This window comes from Simochromis diagramma, unplaced genomic scaffold (genome assembly GCF_900408965.1).
Source record: "Simochromis diagramma unplaced genomic scaffold, fSimDia1.1 OVJJ01000325.1, whole genome shotgun sequence".
NCBI lineage: Eukaryota > Metazoa > Chordata > Actinopteri > Cichliformes > Cichlidae > Simochromis > Simochromis diagramma.
In genome coordinates this window covers 481,631-500,918 of record NW_024387291.1, presented here as the reverse complement: position 1 = coordinate 500,918, position 19,288 = coordinate 481,631, and the positions used below count along the sequence as shown (strand labels likewise).

The window sequence follows — 19,288 nt, the reverse complement described above, 5'->3', positions numbered from 1 at the left end:
CTGCATGATCATTTGCTTCTGTTTTGCATCAACTGTTTCACAGCTCTTCCTCAGCAACTCAGCGATTTTTTTACTTTTTTTTAACTTATTTTACTTTACATTAAAACTCGTGTGTGCTGTTAACTAAGATACCAGCAGTGCATTTAAGAGGATGTCAGTTCCTTCAAATCTTCTCAACCTCCCTACATTTGTAAACAGATAGTTCATAGATTTAAATGATGCTCCTCAATGATTTTCTGTCTCTGTTCGCGCTGTAATAGATGGGTGACATGTTCTGGGAGTATCCCATGTTTGGTCCCATTACAGATGGGATAGCTTCCATCCACCTATAAACTTAAATTGCATAAATGGTTAAGAGGATGGCTGGATGGATGGATGGATGGATGGGCTTGTTTCTTTTTGCTGACTCTAATGTAGACAGACGTTTTGTAGGCACTAGTTTGGTACACAGGTATTGCTAACAGCAATGTCACTTGGTTTACATGTGGTTTAGTCTCATGACCTTGAACAAACCTTTGGGTCGTGCAAAAGCAGTATGCTTTTTCTATTTTTCTCATACTGTATAGTGATGAATGTGGCTATTACTTTTTCATAGTCCCGCTTATTCCCTGCTGCTTTAGGCAGGATGGAAATGGACCCACAAGTATGAAACAGACGGACAAAAAATAGTAACACCCCCCCACACCCCCCCCAAAAAAACAAAAAAAACCAACCAAACAAACAAACAGCTGAAACCATGCAAAATCATCCTAAGTCACAATCAAACACTGACTTTTACCAAATCAAATACATTTCTTGAAAAAGAGAACAGTTTAATAATGCATTTATTGAAGTAAACTCGATTGACTTGATCTTACAAGTGATACTGATCATGCTGTGGTGAAAATTTATATTTAGATTATATTTTTTACTCTGCTGTGCTCTCTTTTTCCCCCTTTATCTTGCAGTTTCTGCCATTTTGCAAGGAACTCATGAAATGTCAGTGAACTATGTCTCAAATCCTTAGTCCCATCGCCCTAAGCAGCCATTGTTTCTGTGGCCCAGATACCGTGTTTCTGCCGAGAGAGGGGGTGGATGCTGTGCATACTGATATACAACTCTAACATTCTCTCAGTCATTTGCAATAAAACAGTGGAAAGAGGCAGAAAGATGGGCAGCAGTAAAATGGAGAGAGGCGAAAAACAGAATATATTAGAATAAACTGCTAAAAAAAGGGACACAGGAATGGGGAGTGGGTGGGGTGGGGGGCAGTTTAACACAATGCTGGTGCCACTGCAGTGCTTCAAATCAGTTGTCAAGTTCCCTTCCCTCGCAGCAAGATAGCAAGAGGGAGGGAAACAGCGAGAGAGACATGGAGGGTGATATCGAGGGGAACTTAAAGGTCAGAACACAATGAGTTCCCATCAAGGAGGAGGGCAGAGTCAAGTGCTCACATCTACCAGCTCATCTCTGCTTGATGCTGCAGGCCACCAGTTTTGTTTCCAGCACAGGCAGCATTACACCAGCATAACAAAACTCTCAAAGCCCCAGTGCTGCTTAAAGTGCAGTTCAGATTGCTGGAGTACACGAGGCACATATTCAACAGGTTCAGCTTTTGTATAATGATGGTTAAACTGTCCAACAGTGTGGCCAGTGTCAGTGCTTAGAGTTTAATTGTTGCTGAAGTGGCGTCATCAAATGCTGCTTTATGTGCACATTATATTTCAATTGCATTTGAATTATGTTTTCTAGTTTACATTTTTCACACCTGCCATGAAGGGTGCTGAATCTGAGTGCTGACCAACAACTGCCAGCCAGCTGAAATACTGCTGATGAGAAATGATGGCCAACGCTGGGCCTCATCAGCTTCATTACTGGCCTCCCCTGTTAGCATTACCCTGTAAACCTGGTTGTTTCAGAGAACTTGGTTAATACAAGAACATCTGTCAAACCTAACTTTTCTGCTGTACTGAAAATGAAAACGTTCTTTTGCCTCAGGTTGTGGGGTTCTGTTGATTTTGTTGATTTTGAAATGTGCAATCAGTTTATCTGAATGGCAAAAAACAGATAACTAAATCAATGGTATCAGAAACAAGACACATTACTTAAAAAATAGAGATGAAAGCTCTGTAAAACAGCAAAGACAGAACTAGAGCATTTTCAGCTCAGAAATGTGATACACTGAAATCAGACCAAACGTTGCTTTGTCGTGTCCTTGTGTCATTATACCCACTGTTGGTGTTTGGGGTTGGATCCAGATCTCCTCCGCTGAATTCTACCTTTATATGTTGTTAAAATGTTAAACATAAACAATGATGATAATACTTTGGAACGTATGAGTCATGCTTTGGGACTAAAAAGTGGTTATTCATCATCTTATCCATGCGTATATGGGCATCAAAGTGTTTCCTGACTCGGTAACTCAAGAATTCCAACATAGCATTAACATCAGCACAAAAACTGTGGGCTGGGAGATTCATGGCATTAGTTTCTATGTCCAGGTTGCTCCTATTGGTGTAATGTGTGGGTGACTCAGTACATTTGTCCATATAGTTCAACACCAATTCTGAAAAAGTTGGGGTGCTGTGTCCCAACTTATCTTCAGTATAGAAAAAAGAAAACATTTTGAATTTTTCAAGTGAGAAAATGCAAAACTTTAAGAACTACAAGAACTTACCTCGTTTTAAATTTGATGGCACCAGCACATCTCACAGTATTTTCTTTTATACCCCTTGCACACAGAGATTACCCAAGATTATTGGAATGTTTGGATTACATTCTGTAGATGATGACACATTCAAAATCTTTATAGTTTTATGTTGATAAACATGGTTCTGAAATTGTTCCACAATCTCCAGCTGTTTCTATTTGCTGCACCTTCTTTTCCAGCCTTCTGATGCCGTCATCAATTGCAAAAAGAGTAATATTTTTCTGAAGCCATGTATTTCGTGTGTTTGAAAATACTTCACTGTTTTCATTTAAATTTTACACATCATTCTGACTTTTTTTAAGGTTGTAATTTCAAAGCATGACCTCATTTGAAAAACCACAAAGCGAATGGAAATGTGTCCACTTTACTAGTGTGCGGTGAATTCACTGATCCACTTCTAAACCAGGGAAAAATGTCTCTTCTGTTTGTCTCCTGCTTTGCATTTTTCCATTAAACCGATGTTAACAGCAGTGTGGTAATGTAATTCACTGTCTATGAGCACATTATCCTTGTATGGTGGTAACTGTGTCCACGCGTTATTTATTATTAATTATTTATGTTTGGACATATAATACTGCAATATTTTACCCCTTAAAAACTCTTTGGTTATAATATGGTATAATTTGGTTTATAATATTTATGGCTCAAAGATGCTACTACTGCAGCACCAATGATGCTGTTGTTAGTGTGAAATCTAAGCAGGTGAAGTCCAGAAAAGCCACTGGGGGGAAAACGCATGTTTACAGACACTAAAGCCAAGCCTTCTTCCTTTATATGAAAAATCACTTGTTCTGACTTTTCTTTCACCTTCCCCTGGCATGTTTGCATTTTAAGACTTTAGACACAACAAAAATTGTCAGCCTGTCAGACTAATTTGTATAACTCCGTCAAACTTAGGATGCAGTATCTGAATGTTGTTGACTCCTCCCCGGTGGCAACCATCTTTTTTTTTTTTTTTTAAGAGGAAAGGTCTGGTGTAATGTGTTCTGAGTGTTTCTGTGAGGAGGTGGCTTTTGAAGCTTTGATTCACAAATGTAAATCTGTCTGTCAGGGGAAAAGGTTTCAAAGTGGGATTTGTTAGGGTGGAATTTGAAAGCTCAGAGGATCCGAGATTTATTTATTTTTTTGCAGTGCCTCTGAGGAAAAAATAATAAACTGTGCGAGAGTGCTGCACGATTTTAGATTATCAAAGATGTTGCGCTTGTTGATGAAAACAGATTGCAAATCAGTGACAGTAAAGAATAGCGCAAACGACAAGAAACATCAGCAACAGCTAAGTTAGTCATAAAAGAGCTAAGAAACCATATATTTCAATTCACAGAAGAAAGTGACAGGTTTTGTTTTTGTTTTGTTTTTTTCATTTTCATAATTAAACAATTATTAAGTTAATAATACATCCATTCAGTATACACAACCATAAATATTAGCTTGATGAAAATACAGGAAATCATGCAAATATAACACTTTATTTCATTTGTCATAACGGACATTTTTTCCACCTTTATACTCTGGATTCTCTGAATAATTACAAGTAGCCATTGCACAGTCCCCGACCGTTTACAGAAATATCCCGGTCCCACCCTGTCCACCCGAGCTCCATATAGAGCCTCACTCCCCCCAACACCACCAAAGAAACATATAGAGATAACAGGCTCAGTAGAAAAACAGTCATTTGTTCCTACAGTTTGTACAAAATTCACAGATCTTGTTTGTTTGCCATCTTCGTTTAGTTTACACATCGTCTCTCGAACAGGCAACCAAACTGCTGTAAAAATCACACTAGAAATAGATCAAAGTAGGCAAAATAAAGCAAACACAGCAAACAGGAACAAAAATGAACACGGGGCAGCTCGAAATAGCAACTGCTGCCGATGTGGGCCTGTGGATTCGAATAAAAGCAGTATGTGAGCGGGCGCAGCGCGGTGAAGACAGATGATATTCACATTTCAGCTCATTGCGTGAATTTCATCTGTCGCCATGCATGTCAACCAGTGTCATGGTCCCCCCTCTGATCTGTCGCTTCACATATCAGTAAGCTAACAGCAACCGCCACGTGGATAAAAGGCGTCCTTAGTGTAGACTCTGACTCTGTTATTTTGCCGATATATATCGGTGATAATGAGCTGACGGGGAATACTGGGTTTATGTGAAGAGCAGTAAGAGAAATGTACAGAAGAAACATGATGATCAGAAGAGCATAATATATGTCCTCTTTATCTACACTAATTATATCAGACACAAAAAAACGACAACATACAGCCTGCCCGGATACTGAACAGTAAACAAGTCGACTTAACATGTTTTGCACCTGGTTTTGTGTCTCCAGGACAAACGCTTGCCTAAAACTGGGCTTTCAACACTATTTAGACTTTCACTGTGCATATCGTCATCCAGTTATCAAAGTAGCCAGTATATGAATACATTTGAATAGACTTATTCAACTTGGAGTTGTGACAGCTCATTATGAATGAGAGACACAGAAAATGTTAGGGGAAGGAACTTTCCTAAGTGATGGGGGGAAAACAAACAGCCTATCTAGAGGTTAGAATTTGTACACCCTAACTTTTGGAAGTACTTCCTGAATTGCTAATATTTTAGAGGTCCAGAAATGAAGTATAATCTCCGCAGTCACTGCAGGACTGAATCCAGAATCTGGAACAAGCCCAGACAAGTGCTACTAAATGCTATAAGCTATATTATTTCTTCTGGGGGTCTTTGTTACAGAAACATGCCCGTCAAGTTTCTCGGTTCAGTTTCTCTACAAAGAAAAAAATTAAATTCAGATCAAAGGACAAATCTGACAATGTGTGACTGATGTAAGATGGTGGTAAAAAAAAATAATGATGTTACACAAAAAGCTCAGAATCAGACGTCTTCACTTTGAAAACAAACCACTTATTGAATCATTCTCATCTGCTGACACAATAAATGTGCTTAAAGCATTTATTACGATCTGCGTTTATGAAAGATATGAAAGGAAAGAATCAAATAAGGCAACACTTTAACAAAATTGCTTCAGAACATTTTGATATGGTGAAGCGATTATTGGTGTCAATAATATAAACCAGACTGTGTTCCACTCCTGGTCTTTTGTGGCAAGAATGTATCGCATTAAAACATTTTTTCCAGTTTTTACAGTAAACTTGAAAGCTGGGCCTTAAGGGTGGAAAGGCTGAGCAGTAACACAAATCATTAATCACTGTCCCCCGAGATAGTGACTGTATTCTGATTTTTTTTTCTTTTTTAATTTATTAGTTAAATTTCTGTTTTTGGCACTCTATATATCCCACGGTGACTTATCTAATGGACAAAGCGAAGTGTTTTCCCATTTTTGCATGGGGGCTGCACTGCAGGATTTTAAGATTGTCTGAATTCTTAAGGGCATCCTCTGTGGAGCAGAGGCTTTTGTGTTTGTTACTTTTTGGCATCTCTAAACTTAACTTGTCATTAAAGCTGCACCAAAGAAGAAACAGGACTTACTGGAAAGGACAATGTCAACATATTTGTATCTATATTGATTTGTAAAAATACACTCTTAAATAGAAATATGTGTTCAGTACATATTACTTATTTATCTCTCCTTTGTTGTGTTACATTCAAGATACAAACTGCATGAACACTGCCCACTGAGACACTGAGCCTCATTCACAAACACCAGACACACACAATCTATACGCAAGCTGTGGTTACAAAATCTGTGACTCAGCAATATTTTCCTACCTGAAATTGTTCATACTCTGTTTGTCTATACTCTATAAAAACAATAATAATAATATTGTTAAAAAATGATGATTATTATTATATACTTTTGGTCATGATTTACAGTTACAGCATACACCATAAATACAAATTGGTTATAATTAGGATTAAACAAACCCTGTAACTCCGAAATATGACATTAGATGCGACGAGCACAAAATGCTAACTTGAAAGGTTTTGTTTTAACCTATTCTAATTATTAAACTATTGTTTTATCAATTATTAAACTGGATTTCACCACTTACAGTCTAACTTTGTTGACTGTCCCAGTGATGCTGAAGAATCTGACACGTTGATGTTGAAGTCAAAACTTTTCTGTTTCTACTTAAGTGACAGTGAGTGTCTTGATATTCAGCATAGTTTCTATCAGCGATGCTGAGTCTTGTTTTTTCTTTTCTTTTTTTTTTTAACTATTATCATCACGCCCCAGGAAACACTTTGGAAAGGAGTGCCTTTTCTCGCTCTCTCCTCAGATACTCTTGTTTTACTTTCTTCAGTCTCACTTTCTCCCACTTTTTCCCCCTAGTGGCTCTGGCAACATCCTCACCACTTTCTCCACTTTTCCTCGAGGCAAACATGCAGCTGTATAAACTGAAATACGGCTGAGGATGTATGAAGACTGCAGGAACAGAAAACAAGGTGGCTGAATGATTCTGATTATGCAAATTTGCCGTTTTACACTTTGCACACATTTCGTGAATCCTGCTGTGTTTAAATATGTTTTTTGATCAAGGGAAGAATAATTATACACAAAGTGGTAAGTTGGTAAATTTTCACACATGATGGATGAACAAACAGCTGTAGGCTGTAAGCTTGTGTGGTGGAAGGTTAACTCTGGTAAATATATTCACAGGTAGCCTGATGTTGATGATAACCAACACCCAACAGGTTACTGTGCAGAGGATACCTGTGCAATGTGTGTGTCCTGTTGTATGATAGTAATTAGCAATTAGACAATCTGTTTCCCATTACATGGCCACTGCACTGTGTTTTGTGATTCTCTCAGCAGGTGTGGTTGTGTGTCTGCATGCATTTGTTATTTCTCAGTGGAAAAGCTGATATGAGGTCACAATAAAGTCACAGCGAAGTGAGGAAATGCCACAGGCATAGACACAGACTCGTATGCTAAATGGCTCTCACATTAAGTTACATACGGTTATTATGATTAGAGCAATTAAACCAAACACACATGCATGCACTGCTAATAAGGTGCCTGTAATAACCTCCATCATCCACGCGCACACACACACAAATTACCATCATCATTCAGGTGATGATTAAAAATGCTCTTACTCTGTTCTCTCTCTATGTTATGTTGCGAATCCTCTCTTTCTATAAGTGTAAACCATGAATCCCACTTTATCAACGTGGTTTGCAAAAGACTCAAATAAAACAAAGAAAAAGTATATCAGCACTGAAGGATGAATCATGCAGGAATGTTGACATAATAAAGATTAAAAAAAGATGAACAGAGGATTAATCCATACACATAACATGGTGTTTAAGTAGTCCTGAGTAAAACAGAACACAACTAACAATTATTTTTTTTATCATTGTGTAGGTGTTGCTTTGTCACGGAGACCAGCCCACAAACCTTTTCAAAAAAATATGAACCTTTAAAACTTCACAAATGACTGCCAAGTTCTCCTACATGATATTATTTAAACAGCACACTGCATCCTGCACCTTTCACATGTCATATCCCTGCACTGTCCACTTTCCACGCAGCATGTTGTAGTGCTACAATGTTAATGGTTAGAGCGAGGATACAAGATGGGACTAGGGTGTCATTATCCATGCAAAATGATTTAAGGATTACTCATAACTTATTTAATTGTACCTTTCTGCTATACTGACCAGAGAGAAAAAGGGCCACTCATCTGAAGTAGATTTCATGCTCTAGGTGAAACTGTTGTTCATAATTATTATAAATATATTAAATGCTATAATAATATAATTGAAACTGAGCTGTTCAGGGGAACTGGTTTGCACATATGTGTGACATACTATAGACCAGAAAAGGATATAAATAAATATGTTCAGTGGGCTTAAGGCTTCATGTTAGGTCAATAAGTATTGAGTTTATTTATAATGAACAACACAGCCTATTGGGCTCAAGTGTTCTGTGATACATGGATGCTTTTACATGGTTGAATTTTGGCTGTGACAGAGCTCAGGTACCAGCTATGACGCCCCCACTACATCTCTGATGTAACTGGTTAAAATGGTAAATAATGGTTCCATGCATGATTTTAAAAAACAGTTTAACATGCCCATGCTGAATACTAAAACGATGCATTTATCCTCTTAAAAATGGCAGTCCTATATGCTGGCAGTGATATGCAGTTGAAGATCAAGGCACAAAGCCAAAAAGCACAAAGGAGGAAATAACAGGGGGAAGTGAGAGGACAACTAGAGTGCGACACTGCTAGACTGGAAAAACTGCTAGATTTGGGGGGGAAGCCAATGTGTGTATTAGTCACTCAAAAGGCAAAATTAGCTTTGAATAGCTGGCAAAGGAGACAAAATTCTCCTGTAAGACGAAAGGCGGGCAATGTATTGACTGGTGAGTTTGGCAAATGATCATTTCAAAGAGCCTATTGTCGGCCACTAATTGAGATTTTGGGGCGGGGGAGCTCAGTAGCGTGAGAAAATAGTCTGGATTTGGAATCCATAAGCATGCCACCTGGGGCCATTGCCATGGCAACAGCTGGAGATATCAGCTAAAGGGACTGATTTGGCTAATAAGATTAAGGTCATGCAACAGCTCTTGAAACAAAATTATGTGATTGTATTATGAGAGGAATTTTTGTAGAGGGAATGACAACTGTGGAGACGGAGATCATTTAACGAGATGGGCAGGTTGAGTAAAATAGTGCCTGGTTATAAAGATGTTCATAATGCAAAGTGGCAGTGGGAGCACCGAGCACAGAATTGAAATAGGACCTGTAATTTTTGCTTTCTCTGAGACTTAGTGGTTTCAAATAAATAAAGAACGGGAGGTCATAATGTGAGGTTACACTGGAGATGCATGGGGCTGTTTTATTTTTCTGTAGTGGAATATCCAAGAATAACAAAGATATCACGCTGTCCCGTCTCTGCTACATTCACAATTTTCTACCTCGTCATAATTCCGTGGTTGTTACCGAGAGCTCGAGGATAGAAGCCCACATGTTTCTGAACACATCTCAGACAGTCTATCATCCCCGAAGACACGCGTGGATTTCTGTTATGCTAACTGTCATGTCATTAAAATCTAATGTCACACGTTGTCAGTGGCAGTGGCAACAGGACCATATCACTTGTGGTGTGATCCCAGCGGAAAGCTGAGAGATCACATCCTAACAAGTGACAGCTGTAGCTGTGGCTAACACTGTTAATGATGACTAAGAGAGCTGGGCCCACGTACTTAGACTACTGGTCATGTAGCTATGTTTTATTAGTGCATGCTGCACTTCTCAATGTCTTCTTGTCCCCTGTCTGCCACTATGCCGTCATCATCATCATCATTATAGTCATCAGCACATCAGCATCAAAGGCAAAACACTGAGCAGTTAAAGCTGTCAAAATCTAATGAAGCGGTACAATGTTAATTAATTGAACAATTCACTTTTTTCCCATTGGACGATTCCTGTACTGTATTGCATGGACTTCCATGTTATAAACCAGTTATTTTATTTTTATTTGTGTGTGTGTGTGTGTGTGTGGGCTGAGTATGTACTGAAGGTATGCCTCTCCTATCTCTCCGGCCTCTGAACAACCTCCATTGATGGATCAGCCCACAGTCCACAGCATGCTGCCCTGCTTTTTATCAGCTTTTACTCCTTGCGCCCCTCTGCCTTGTTCTGTCCCATCTCCTCTCTCTCTCTCTCTCTCTCTCTTCTCCACACTTTCTGTGTGTTCACTTAGTCTAATCTAAGTAAGTGGATCTGAAAAGAAACCCTGCCAGAATGAACGGGGACAATCATTGATCAACTACCCACTCATAAAAAAGGAGACACTTGGAATCCGCATGGCCACAAACGTCCACGCTGCATTCTGCTGGTTAAACAGATTATGGGGCTAATCTGTTCACCAAAATGGTATTTATGCACAGGCAGGGAAGAGCATGCTGCACTATACATTCTGTATGCACTCATAAATTAGTACATGGAAATGAGTCTGCTTATTAGGCCATAAAAACAAACTGCATGCACATACAGCTCCTGTCCTGCTTTTGTTTCCGGGCACGCATATCCAGTTTTACAAATGCTTTTTCATCCGTTCACAGATGACGGCCGTATTTTCACAAAGCTCCAGAAACGAGGTGTAATTTGTGCTGCAAAGCCGGAGAGGAGGGTGGCAAACGAGGGAGTTTGGGTGTAATGGGAGTTAGTGAGAGGATTGGGCAGAAGGAGGGAGTGAGAGAGACATGTAAAGAGGAAGAGTGATGGAAAAGGAAGGGATTTTAGAAAAAGAGGGGACGGTAAAAAAAAGTGGAAAGGTTATTGCTCGTCCGAGCAGAGTTCAGAATCATATCAGGAAAATCTCATTCCATCTATCTCCAAGTAGCACTCCTATCCTCTCTCTCTGCCGCTCTGCCTTCACCCACCATCCTTCTGCATGCTAAGTGTATTATTCTGCCCGAAGCCTGACAAGCTGCCTTCATCATATTTCATAATACACTACTTGCCTTTCCTTTTTGGAATTCTTAGATACGTGATTTCCTTCCTGTGTATATCACTGACAATATGTCCCGCCCCATATTGTGCAGGGGGAATACATTTTAAAGGACTTATTTAAGAAAGACTCATATTTTTCATTACAGTAAGAGAAATAAATCATTCATTACAATGCATGCAAACAAGTATGAGTCCCTACTCGTACATGACTGGGAACACAGGCTCCATTTTCTTTACCCAACAAGTAATATTTCCATTGTTCTACATGACACTCACTGACATTTGATAAATTATTAAAATATAGAATATATATACTCTAGAAATACCTCCTGGAGTAAAAGATTATTTGTTTGCTCCAAATGTCAGAGAATAAAAACAGATAACTATCATAAATTCATGTCATGTTCTGTCAACAATTAATTCCATGACATTTTCTTTGTTGTTGTTGTTTTCTTTTTTATTAGAAGATCCAAAAAATATTGTTCATTTTTGTCCTATGTCTTGAAAAATAAGTGTCACAGTAGTTGTTAGCTGAATAATCATACAGTCACATCAGCTTTTTAGCGAAAACTTTCCTTTTTGAAAAGCATATAGACCAACCTTAATACACAGCACCATGTTTGTCCAAACCAGACACACCATATCAGCACCAGCACCTCATACCAACTGTCAGCACGGCGGCGAAGGGGTGATCATTTGGGTTATTGGCAGCCACGTGACCTGGGCACCTTGCACTCACCGAGTCAATCATGAACTCCTCTTTAAGTATTCTAGAGTCAAATGTGAGGCCGTGTGTCCAGCAGCTGAAGCTTGGACAAAACTGTGTAATGCAAGTTTAAGCTTTGCATCCAAATGTGGTTCTGCTTTTTTTTCTGTTTTTCCTTTTCATAGGACTCTATAACAACCAGAAGAGGTGGCTTGTCATGAAGTTACACTTGTAAAGAAAACTGCAATTTTATCACAGATCACATAGACATAGTGCTAGTATCAAAAGATTCTGATCAAATAACATGACATTACCTAATGCAGCGAGTTACATTTAAAACCACCAAGCAGTTAGTTGTAGCTCTTTTTTCTCTCAATAAAGTTCAATTTTCTGCCCCTTTTAGTGTTTTTTTCTCTTCTTTATCTTCATCTGTCAGAAAAGCCAAGCTCAACATTCTGTTTGCCAGATTTATCCAGAGCAAACTCCAGCTTTTATCACTTACGTGTAGATAGAGAACAGCAAACATTCATTGATTTATATGAAAATGTCACAGCTACTTGAACGTTTCTTTAGTTATGGATGGCATCCAATGGGGAAAGGCAGAGATGGTACCTCAGCCTCACAAGATACTGCCTCAACCTTTCAGCCATCCATCACCCTCCGCACTGCTTTTGCTCTTTTACTTTCATTCATACATCACAGATTTCTTCCCTTTTCTTCAAAACTAATGAGAACAGCATTGTCAGATGCAGATTTCGGCAGTCCCCTCTTTAACTACTTCCTGTCTGTTTCTGTGCTCATCTCTGAACCGATATCCCACAGGATGTGAGTTAAGTTTTTTCCCTCCACGGTACTCTCCCGTCGGTTTTCTTTCTGATTTTCCTCGCCCCTCCTTCTCCTCTTTTTTCTCCTCCCTTATCTTACAACAGCAATTTCCAAGCTTGGAGCCTTGACTCTAATGCTGCTCTTAGTATCTTCTTTTCCAATCACCCTCTTCAACATGGTTCCCCTCTCTTATTCCTCTTAGCGTCTGTCTGACATCCAATTATTTGCTGCTACCTCGCTGTTTCCACATTGCCATCTTTTTCCATGTCCATCTTCTCTCAACTTTTCTTGATCTACCTGTAGCTCAGGTGGCAGAGCAGGTCAGCCACTAATCAGAAGGTCGGTGGTTCAATCCCAGGCTGCATCCTGTCTGCATGCCAAATATCCTTGGGCAAGATACTAACCCCATGTTTGCCTACTGGTGGTGGTCAGAGGGCCTGGTGGTGCCAGTGTCCGGCAGCCTCGCCTCTGTCAGTGTGCCCCAGGGCAGCTGTGGCTACAATGTAGCTTGCTATCGCGAATGGGTGAATGACTGAATGTAGTGTAAAGCGCTTTGGGGTCCTATGGACTAGAAAAGCGCTATACAAATGCAGGCCATTTACCATCTACCTTGGTTCTTTGATATAAACTACTTATATATGAGTTTGCTACATTAAATTCTTGTTTTTGATCTGCTGTAATCTGAATAAAGATTTGGGGACTCACTGCGGATCAATTATCCTCCCAAATCCATGTCATTTTTTGCCTCAACAACATAAACACCTATGGGGAGAGGCTTTCTGTCTGTCCTATTATTCTCATTCGGACTTGCACTTCCCATTTCCATCCCTCTGTTCTACCTTTGAGAGAATTTACTCTGAACAGGTATATCCACTAACCTGTGTAGCCGGCCTTTTGCTTTAAGACAGCTGGGATAGGCTCCAGCACCCCTGTGACCCTGAAAAAGGATAAGCGGAAACAAATGGATGAATGGATGGATAGGTCTATCCATTTTGTTCTGCAGAAGTGTTTGGATAACGCCTACATTTGTAGCAAGTTTCAAGAAAACCCTTCTACCTCACTTTTACTCCATTTTCCCCCTATCCAGCTTTCCTACCTTTCCCACATTAACTCAACCTTCCATCAGCTTACATTTTATTCTCTATAACCAACTCTATCCTTTCCATCTTTGTCCAGTGTTAATTTAATCCAAATGTCCCGCAGTACCTCTGGTTTCTGCCCATTCGATGTACTCGTCTAATTCAAAGACACCTCTCTTTAAGTGTTACCCCACCAGCATCACTGCCTCTGAACAGTAACAGGTGAAACTGAGAGACTGAGACAGACAGAAAGACAACAAGCCTAACAGTATTTAACAGCACCACTCAGGCAAAGACTGGTACACAACGTCCTTTACACACTCTGCTCTCACTCCTCTATCCCTCTCTGTAAGCCAAGAACACAAGTCTTGGGAGCTTAACTTCCTCCCACTGTGCTTAAGCTAAAAGGTTTTATTGAGCTTTTATCTGGCCACAAAGCAACACTGAGCTGTGAAAGACAACCGTGTCTTTAATAAGCAACGTGAGGGTCGTGAACCGATGATTCATTTTCCACAAGTCAGAAGTAGAGAGAGGCTAAGTTGTCAGGGTAAGGTGTGGTGAGATTCCTGCTGTAATCAAGCTCAGAAAGTGGCTTTCCTTCATGAAAATGCAACACACACTGATAGCTGGTTAAAAAGACAGCTGTACGGTGTTCTACTTTCAGCGTTTTACACAGGAGAGGTATGCTTTTAATTTAATCTGGCAGGTTTATACATTAGAGGTTTATAAAAAAAAAACTGAGACGGTTGCTTGTTTAATCAGGCTCCTTTTCACATAAGAGAGACAGATGTAAACCGTTGCCTACTTTAATGAACCAGCTTTGTAAATTAGAGCCAATAAAAAAAAAAACCCTAGGTGCTGTTTTCCACAGCGCAGCTCAGGACACAAACATGAAGACTGTCCTGTCAAATCAAACTACTCCAAGCTGAATGTCAGAGGATTTCGGAGATTACGTCTCTGACGGCACCTGATGGGTTTGGTATTACAGCCTCGAGGCAGCAATTTTCTAGAAAAAGTGATCCAAATTAGTCTTCAGATGTGAAGGTAATAATGTGCCATGTCAATGAAATGAAAAAGATGGGATTGCCTGGAGCACTGTTTGATGCTTGCCTATTTGAGATTCTGATGCAACATTTTCACAAGTGTCCAGACTGATCCACACACAGGCAGGGTATAGTCTTACCTCATATGTAATAATAGTTAATGTGATGCTCTACAAATCTTGGCCAGGGGGTGACGCATCACACTACTGCTGCTTATGGATTTGTTTGTTTGTTTTTGGTCCCCCTCTATTGCTCTCTTTTTCTCTAATTCGATCCTTCCTCCCATGCGCTCAGTTGATAAATGCTGGTGTGAAAAGGTCATTAAATTTTTAGTAGTGATGTGCCTGTAGGTGTACACACACTGGATGTGTATTTGGATGTGTACAAGTGTTTCTGCTTGCATACCTCAGCAGTATCAGCTGCCCTGTACCATCCCCACCACGGCGGCAAAAGGCAATTAATGAGAGCCAGTGTTCTTATCTGCTACCTAGCAACCTTGTCTGTTCCGCCCGTCGCCCCTGGCAACCGCCGCCGCTGCCCGTAATTGATTGCTGGGTTCGACATCACAATGGCCCACTGACCTGCAGGACTGTGAGCGATGCAGACATAAAACATGTCCTGCATAACGGACAAATAGGATGTTATGATTTCAGTTGGAATTTCAGACCCAGTAAAGTTTGGTAGCAAAGGGTTTGTAGGGTTCAATCCCAATAACTTATAATAATAGCCTCTTTTAAGAACTACGATCAAAACGCAAAAAGTACGCAAAAAAAGTTATGCTTCAGGTCATGAGGAATTGAGGATTTACCTTGTAAAAAAATACATGGCAACACACAGAAAAGCCATATAATTGATGGCTGCCATGTAAAAATCATAAATTAGCTGAACTGAGCTTGAGACAACACGTCTCAGGTTTGGCGAGTCTTAGCTCATCAGAATTGATCTGTACACTGTACATACCCAAAAAACTCTGCTAATGTACATCTTTTCTTAAGGTCATCATCAATAATACGAAAAAAAAAACCAAAAGAAGAGAGAATAACACATTCATGAATAAAGAGAGCTCACACTTTTTTCACCTTGAAAGTCTGGCTGCCAGCAACGTTACTGCTGTTTCCACATTTATATATAATGTGAGTGCCAGACAAGTGCAGACAATTTCTGTGAGGGGTATAAAAGATATCCTTTCAAATGCAGAAAATTGCTTACTGAAGAGACCAAATGGTATCTACTACCATTTGGTAGTGGATACCACTGATTCAAGATTGTCTGTCTGAGGCAAATCAGTATAGTTGACCCCTACATGCACAAAATCCAGTATAAGCAGGATAGTTGTGGATTTCCTCTGCTGAACAGCAGCACGCTTTCTAAGAGCTGCCTTCCACTGCTCTCTGTATTCGAATGTTAAATTTACAGCATTTGTTTGCCCCAGGGAGTAACCAAAAGCTTGAATGCATTTCCCTCTGATCATGTTCTGGAGTTAGTAATTGCCAAAGCAATTCATATTTAAGTGATGTAAAAGGAACAAAGGGGGGGGGGCTGAATCTGTGTTTTCATTCCCCCCCACTATTCTTAATATTTCATTCTGCTGGGACTGAATTTTGACTATAATGTCAAACAATTACATAACTCCATGTTTTATTACCGTCTCAAGCGGGGGATACCTCAAGTTTCCGCTACATGGATATCTCTCTGGCTAAAAGGCAGCTGGCAGTGAAGTGTTACTTTTCATGTTGCTGTTATTTTTGCAGAACACATCGATGTTAAAAGAAAAATAACACCTAGGGTCAGATATGGATGTGAATTCAGAATGTTATAACTTGCACTGTGGTTTGCAAATTTTAGTAGGTGTCTATGATCTGGACTTTTTTTGCCTTTGAAAATCTGGATATATATTTGTGTTCTTTGCCACTAATAATTTTCATCAACGACATTTCTTGTACTGACAAAAACAAGATGATTGATAGCTGAAAAAAAAATAATGCAAGAGGACAAAAACTGTGATGTGCTGAAATGTAATGACACTTTCGTCAACAAATAAAAAAAGAGATGGCAATATTCTGCAGGAAGGATCCAATCAGAATTACTTAAGTTGTGGAAGTAATCTCCTTGTGTCGTAAGGATAAACAGGAATTATACAACTTGTTCTTTTTTGTGGGGGACGAGAACACGAAAAAATGTCAATGGTTGGGAGGAAGAGAAGAGTTGCCATACGCACACATTTAACATTATATGTGACAGAATAGAAGCTTTGTAGACTCTCAGCCTCTCAGTGAAAACAAGATGAACTTTTCCTTTTTTTAGTTTGAATTAATTTTAGATTTAATCTAATATAATCTATGATATTTATTAGTCAACTAAAACTAAAAGAATTGTGAAACTGAATGGTCTTTCAATCAAAAGACTATGTCTAAACTAAATCAAAATGAATGTAGTCTATTAGATGTGAAGAAAGGTGTCGCACTATTTGTCTAATACAGTGCCCATAATTCATCTCCTTTAGCATGCATACATTTGCTGCTCATGTGAACCCACCCCAGCTCCTCCCATCAATATCTGACTTCATCAGCATCATTTCTTTTGTCAGTCATGCCTGCTCTGTTCTCTGTTGAAATCTTGCTGCTGTTCTCTCGCCTTCAGCTTTCCATGCATGCCCCCTTCCACATATGAGCACAAAGGGGTTCACAGAACTGAGCCATGTGATCAAATATGAATTACTGCAGATGGAGAGATCAATCTTCGCTGACTGCAGTGGTCCTGACAGAACTGCAGTTTAGATTACACATAGTTTAGAAGTGTTTCGATGCAGCACCACAAGCAAAGGGAACTCTCTCCTTTGTAAGAACAGGAGGACCAGAATCTCAAAATACGGGTGAATCAAAAAGAATCATTCGATTTCAAAGGCAACAGGTAAGAATGAAAACATCAGTTTCACATGATTGCTGCTAGGTAATGTAATGGCAGCTGTGGGTACAGGGACTCCAGACATGCTTGCTAAAGCATCCGCTTGTTAAACGATGATGTAACAACACTACTTCTGGGTCCAAGCTCCTGCTGCGTTCATTAAGGCTTTTGTCTTTTTAATGCGTTGCAGTGTTTTACACGAACAAGCCCCTAAAAATAATTAGTGGTCATTGTCAGGCTCTCTGGCTTTTTATTAGCAGTATTCAAGTGCAACGTGTCATTAAGCTCAGTTTTTCTAAACTCAAAATGTAACAACAGCCCGTGGGCTCTCAATTTTCCACCAAATATTGGAATGTTTCAGGAAAGAATCGCACTCAGGCTGACTAAGAATAGGTTCATGAAATTTAGGATTAAGAACTGTTGATAGCCAGTCATATCGGTCCGATACTGACGTAAATTACTGGATCAGATATCGGAGAGAAATAAAAAATGTAATCCGATCCATTAAATATCGAAAAAGCACCTCACAAAACTTGCAACATGGCGTAACTCGGCTCATAACCATAGCAGGTCGGAGCAGTATGCGTCATGTGACAGAGCAGCTGTGTGTATTTGTAGCCTCGCTACCAAACCAGCATTTCATCTCCAATGAAGTTGTCCCAGAGAGAAGTAAAGCAAGTGTGTAAGTCCATCTCTGAATGTTTGTAAAGCATTCCCACGTTAAGCTTAACAACCGATATATGGAGCGACTGCCTCTTCTCTCTCCCTCCCTCTCCTGCTGCTACTTCAATCATGAAACTGATTAATGATCAGCTGATCGAGTTTTCTGTGAGTCCATCTCTCTTGTTTGTTTATTGCCCACTTTGCGCCAGAAAGAGGAAACCAGCGGCTGAACAACAGCAGCACGTTTAAGCTTGATAAGCTGTTGTTAGAATTTATTTAATATTACTTTCTACACCAGGATCTTTTTCTATGTAGCTGACGGCTGGTAACTGTGCAGGGGCGGATCTAGCAAAGTTTAGCCAGGGGGGCCGATAGGGCATTAACAAGGAAAAGGGGGCACAAAGACATACTTTTCTTTCTTATTCTCATTTAAAATGTCTAGCTTTTAATAAATAATTATCTGAATCTTACACCCAAAGTTTTAATCTGATGTAAAATATATAGAAGTCCATTACTGTATATAGTAACTGTTAAGTCTAATATACCCTAGTAAGCTATACTACTTTTTCCTTTGGGAAGATACCATCTGTGCAGTCTGCAGTTCTGTTGAAGAAAGATGTTGAATCTATTTAATTATTCTTGAAAAATAATTTATTTCTGTGCATTTTTTTTTCACACTGCATCAAATTAAAGTTGATTATGTCGATTAAGCATCATGAGGTGGAGGGTGGGGGGGGGGTTCCCTATTGTTTTTTTGCTGGGAGTTTGCAACCCTATTAGTTAGGTTGCTTAATATTTCTGCTAAGTACTCTGTAAAATACCAGAATAGGAAGGATGGAGCAGGTTTAAGGTTATTAGATTGATCAGTATTGCTGAACTATGAAATATTTTGGGTGCTGTGTATTTTTTACACACAGGTATAACATAATAGCTTTAGTGTTGTTTATTTAAACTTGAGT

General features: G+C 39.5%; 1 long non-coding RNA gene across 1 annotated transcript; it reads right to left on the bottom strand.

The window, feature by feature from the left end:
• Window positions 1-6,639: 6,639 nt before the first annotated feature.
• Window positions 6,640-18,200, bottom strand: LOC120716430. Its single transcript, XR_005691892.1, has 2 exons — window positions 13,250-18,200; window positions 6,640-12,937 (listed from the first exon to the last, which is right to left on the bottom strand). It is a non-coding gene; the product is annotated as an uncharacterized LOC120716430 (long non-coding RNA).
• Window positions 18,201-19,288: the final 1,088 nt, after the last annotated feature.